The sequence below is a fragment of the Vombatus ursinus genome, unplaced genomic scaffold (genome assembly GCF_900497805.2).
Source record: "Vombatus ursinus unplaced genomic scaffold, bare-nosed wombat genome assembly UNPS02011369.1, whole genome shotgun sequence".
Classification (NCBI taxonomy): Eukaryota; Metazoa; Chordata; class Mammalia; order Diprotodontia; family Vombatidae; genus Vombatus; species Vombatus ursinus.
Genome location: NW_020951147.1, coordinates 5,072,940 through 5,078,975, shown reverse-complemented (window position 1 = coordinate 5,078,975; position 6,036 = coordinate 5,072,940).

Below are 6,036 nucleotides of genomic sequence, written 5' to 3'. Positions count from 1 at the left end.
TCCTGGGAGAGGCCGTCTACACCAGGTGCCTCCACGGTCCTTCCTCTCGCTCTCTTAACCCCTTTCAATCCGGCTTTTGACTTCATCTCCCACCAAAGCTGCCCTCCCTAAGTTATTAACGATCTCATTAGTGGCCAGCTGCAGCGGCAACTCCCCCATCCTCGGTCTCCTTGGGCTCTCTGCGGCGTGGATGCCGTTGGTCACTCCCTCCTCCCTGATCCTCTCCTCTCCAGGTTCTGGGGACCATTGCCTCCACTCCGTTCTCCTCCTCCTTCTCTGATGCCTTGTTCTGTCTTGCTGTTGGATCTCCTTCCAGATCACATCCTCCACCCTTAGGTATCACACAGGGTTTAAAATCAACATGTGCAAAGCAGAACTCGTCCTTCCTCCCCCACCTGGCCTTCCCTATGTCGGGGTCCTCTTGGAGATGGAAGGACAAACAACCACCTTCCTTGTTAGTGTAGAGGCATCACCACTCTCCCAGACCATGAGCCGGGATTCCAATATGGTGTCAACATCTCTCCCATACACCCCCTTCTCCCCAATGCTGCCACCCTCCTGGTGCAAACCCCCGTCCCCTCACACCTGGACTATTGCACCCGCTGCTGTGGTGCGGGGGGAGGAGGTCTGCCTGCCTCAAGTCTTTCCCTACTCCAGTCCATCCTCCATCCAACTGCTAAAGGGAGTTTCCTAAAACACAAATCTGACCATGTCACTCCCTGCTCAATATACCCCAGTGGCTTCCTGTTGCCTGGAGGATCAAATACAAAATGCTATGTCTGGCATTTGAAGCCCTTCCTAACCTGGCCCTCTCCTAACTTTCCAGTCTTGTTACACCTTGCTCCCCAATATGTACTCTGGCGGCTTCCCCAGCCTGGAATGTTCTCTCTCTTTCTCTCTGCGTTCTGGCTTCTTTTAAGTGCCAACTAAAATCCCACCTTTTACAGGGAGCCTTTCCCCACCCCCTCTTAATCTGGTGCCTTCCCTCTTCTCATTTTTTTCCTAGTGTATATATAGCTTGTTTATACATAATGGTTTGCTTGGCATCTCCCATATTGAATTGTGAGCTCCTTGAGGTCAGGAACTGTCTTTCACCTCTCTTTTTGTATCTCCAGCGTTTAGCCACAATGCCTGGTACATAACGAACGCTTAATAAATGTTTATTGACTGACTGACTTCATATCAAAACATTTAGGTGGTAGCCACATAAGCAGCAGCAGCTGCCTGGGGTGCCTGGACAAACATTCTAGTGTTTTTACAAGGGTGATGAATTCCTGATAGGGAGAGTGAACAGGTCATTTCTAATGGAAATGAGTGAACAGGGGTCAAGTAATTGTAGGTTTTGGAGACAGCATCTATGATAGCAAAGTTTCCCAGAGTGACTATGTAACCCTTAGCAGAATTTATGGGTCATCATCCTAATTGATACAGCTTGTTAGAAATAGCAGCGGAGCAGCTAGGTGGCGCAGTGGAGAGAGCTCCAGCCTTGGAGTCAGGAGGACCTAAGTTCAAATCCGGGCTCAGACACTTGACAGTAGCTGTGTGACCCTGGGCAAGTCATTTAACTCTGATTGCCTCACCAAAAAGAAAGAAAGAAAGAAATCACAGTGGAGATGATGCCAGCACCTGTAGGGGCAGAGATTAGGTAGAGCAGGACAGACCCACAATGCTCAGGGACTTTGCAGGGCACTAGATACAGTTTACAAATCTTGTCTCCCAGGGGCCATGCCTCACAGGAATAAGGAGGCGTGGCCACGATCGGTAGGTCCACGCACTACTCTGGCCACTTCTTTAGGTCACTCAATGACCAGGCCAACATGATCACTAAAGCCTTGACCAGCTCAAGGATTATCCTGATCCTTCAGTCAGGGCCCTAGGAAGAAGTTTATGACCTCAGACTTCCTCAGGGGAAGGGACGAGAAATACTTCTGCAAGGACTTCATATCCTTGACTAGTTGGCCCGGCTTGATGACAGGAATATTCTGGGTTCACTAGGAGCAGAAGGAGCCTGGCCCTGCACTGAGATGTTTTAGTGCGGTGGTCAGGGTCTGCCGACGTGACAAGACTATCTGACACAAAGCCTGGTTCACTACTCAGAAAACTCCAGTGGGTCCTTGTTACCCCGAGGGTCAAAGACCAGTTCTCCCGTTTAGTATTTCAAGCACTTCCTGAGCTGGTGCCCATCCTCCCTCTCCAGCCTCACAGCCTGGGACTTCCCTCCACCCACTAAGGCCAGCATTCGAGTCTTCTTACTATTCCTCACTCTCTTCTCACTGGACAGCTCTATGCTCCCCCACCTCACTTTTGCCTTTTCAAAAAAACTTTAATTCTGAATTTAATGAGAGAAAGAGAGAGGCAGAGAGAGAGAGAGAGGGAGGGGGGAGAGAGAGAGAAAGAGGGAAGGAGAGGGAAAGACAGAGAGAAGGGGGGGGAGAAAGAGAGAACATATTTCCATATACAGAGGACAGAATAAAGAGAATTGCATGTGAATTCATGCTGTCGTGCACAGCTTCCGTTTTGAAAAGTCTATGATAAATTTACTGGATTACTTTTCAAGCTGTCCTGTTTCTCCGTGTTCATTCTATTCTCTTCTGTGCGTTTTCAGCATTACTTTAGTGACCTGCTTTTCTTTCTGTTCTTTCTTCGGCAGTAACTGCCCCGAATAAAACAAGACAAAAACAGCACAATCCCTCGAATGATTAAACATGGAACCCGAATCCATCCACTTGCCCTTTCCAGCCTGTCTTGCTCTGCACCACGTCAGGAGGCAGGAGCCTGCTTCCTCATTGGCCCTCTGCATTTGTGGTTTGTGGTGTGGATCGGAGTTCTGAGGTCCTCCAAAGTGGTTTTTCTTTACAGCAGAACCCTGGGTTTTCTTGGACACTCAGCTCCAGCACCTCGGGCTTTTTCTGTTCCCCTTCTGGTACGGAATGCCTCTCCCCCAGATTACCTTGTATGTGTTTTGTGCATGTTAGAATACAGGCTTCCTGAGGGCAGGTACCGAGCCCCTTTTGGTTTTGTATCCTCCAGTGCCTGTCACATAATGCACATTTAAAGGATTGTGGAAGCACAGTCCTGAAGAGATGGGAGAACTACCTGAAAGGGGCTGTGGGGCTGTGGAAACGGAACCTGCTTGTTTTCTCCTTCCTCTTTCCTGTTGCTGTAAGGGAGGGCCATCTAGGTGGGAAAGAGGGGAGGGTACTGTGGAAAATGAAAGTAATCTAAAAAGGATGTCAATCAAATCTTTAAACTGAGGGAAATGCTGGTTGATTGCTTGTTTCTGTCCATTTCTTAAAGCTGTCTCTCCTAAAGCACAACAGCCGTCGTTGACAGAGAGCATGTGCCCTGTGGACGATCCCTTTTCCTGGATCCTCTCTCCTCTCTTAGTTTTGGTGACGCTGCTCTCTCCTGGTCCTCCTTCTACCTGTTTGACCACTGCTTCTCCGTGCCCTTTGTTGGCTTATCATCCCTATCGTGGTCCCTGACTGTAGGTAGGTAGCCTCTCTACACCCTCTCTCTCATTCTCCTCATCATCTCTGGGCTCTAGTGTCACCTTTATGCTGATAATGGCCACAGCAATGGGCCAAATCTAACGAGATGAAATTCAGTGGGGATAAGTGGAAAGTCTTGCACTTGGGCACAAGAAATCAGGTCCACAAATATAAGAAGATAGAGACATAGGTGGAAAGTCATTGTTCTGAAAACAATCTTGGGGTCTGAGTGACCTGCAAGCTCAGGACGATATGGTACCCAAAAAGTCAGCGGCATCCTGGGCTGCAGCGAGAGGGGCCCTTTGTCTTCTACCCTGGCCAACAATCCTCCAGAGCACACTTGCACAACCTGTGGCCTATGGGCCACTCACTGCCCACAAGCACACCAAAGGAGTTCTGGCAGCCGGGCAAAAATGGACAGGTTGTTTTCCTCAACATTTTTGCAGGCTGCCTGAAATTCTTTGGCGGCTGCAGGTTGTGCAGGCTCAGTGCGGACCCCCAGTGTAAGAAGGGTATCCGTAAGCTGGAGTGTCCAGAGGAGGGCAGTGAAGGCCCCAGAGTGAGGCTATGGTGGGATCCGTTGAAGGAACTGGAAGATGTTTAGCCTGGAGAAGAGAAGTCAGGGGGACATGATTGCTATGTTCAGGGATAACTAGAAGGGAGGGAAAAGAGCGGTGCCAAAGAGGCCGAGTCGGGCTGGATGTCAGCAAGAAACATCCAGACAATCAGAGCTGCCCCAAGTGCAATGGGCTGCCTTGGGGGGAGGAGGTGAGTTCCATGTCTGAGTAGGTTTTCAGGCAATGGATGCCCACTTCCTGGCTATGCTCACTGTAGGGGTTGGACTAGAGATCCAGCAGCTGAGCTCCCTTCCAGTTTTGAAATTCTGTGACCGACGTCCTAAAGAAGGGCTGGTTCCCACCACAACCTCCACTTCTCCCAAATGTCAGAGCTAAGGGTGAACCATCCCACGGATCTGTTGGTTGATGGGTTCCTAGGGAAGTCACTCCAGAGAGTGGCTGGCCCTGGATTTAGCAGCTGCTATGAACAAGGGATTAACAGTGTTAAAAACTGGGCAGCGAAGTGGATCCAAGGAAGGGTGTGTGTTAACGGAATCTTTCATAAATCTGCAATCTGTGGGGGAGAGGGGGGGATACTTCCCAAAGTCATGTATGAACAAGGAGCCTTAATGCAAAGGGCCTTTGCTAATGCAGAAATGACATTGATTCTAAATTCATTCTCAAATAAACTGGTGGAAAGCTTGGGTTCTCTAATCAATGACTATATCAGAAGAAAAAGGTGAAGAATGAAACAGCTATGAAATATTAGGTTTTCATTTTCTCATTGAGACCTAGTTGGATTTAATCAGTGCTTAAAGCTGGAAACAGAGAAAGTCAGAACTGGGAGATTTAGTACATATGACACAGATAGCAGAGCATAGATAGACTTACTAGCATAGATGATCAGAACTGATAGGGCCCTTTGCTGTTGTTCAGTTATGGCCGATTCATGACCTCATTTGGAGTTTTCTTGGCCAAGATACTAGAGTGGTTTGCCATTTCCTTCTCCAGCTCAGTTTACAGATGAGGAAACTGAGGCAAACTGACGTTAAATGACTTGCTCAGGGTTACACAGCTAAGTGTGTGAGGCCAGATTTGAATTCAAGGTGAGTCTTCCTGACTCCAGGACCCTCACTCTATCCACTGTGCCACCTAGCTGCCTGAAAGGGCCCTTAGCATATGGAATATCAGAGCAGGTAAGAATCAGAGAACATCTAATATCGAATGTCAATGTTGGGAGTGACCTTAGAATGTAGTACATAGAATGTCAAAGCTTAGATGAACATAAAATATCAGAGCTGGAAAAGACCTGAGAACATACATTGAAGGGGGACCTTCAATGGTCAAAGCTAATAGGGGTCAAAGCTAATAGAACATGGAATAGCAGAGTTGTGAGTGACCTTAGAACACAGAATTTTAGAGTTTACCAACGATCTCTTAGCTTCCAGATCCAATTGCCTTTTCTCAATCCTCATTGTCATTGGCTTCTTGGCAGCCTTTGACAATATTGGTCACTCTCTCCTCCTTGACACAGTCTTCTCTCTTGGTTTTCAGGACACCTCTCTCTCCTGGTTCTTCTCTGACCGCTCCTTCTGTCTCCTTTGCTGGATCCTCCTCCAGATCATGCCCTCCTACCTAGGTGTCCCTCTGTCCTGGACCCTCTTCTCTTCCCCCCTCTCTACTTCACTTGGTGATTTTATCAGCTTCCATGGATTTAATTACCACCTCTGTGCTGATGATTCTTAAATTCACCTATCCTGCCTCAATTCTGCTGATTTCCAATTTCACCTATCTGACTGCCTTTCAAGACACCTTGATCTTGATGTCCAGTAGGCATCTTAAACTCAGTATGTCCAAAACAGAGCTCATTACCTTTCTCCTGAAACCTGTAGAGGGCAACACTGTCCTCCCAGTCCCCCAGGCTCCCAACGTAGCAGTTATCCTGGACTCTTCACTCCCCAGCTCTCCTGCATCCAATATGGTGCCAA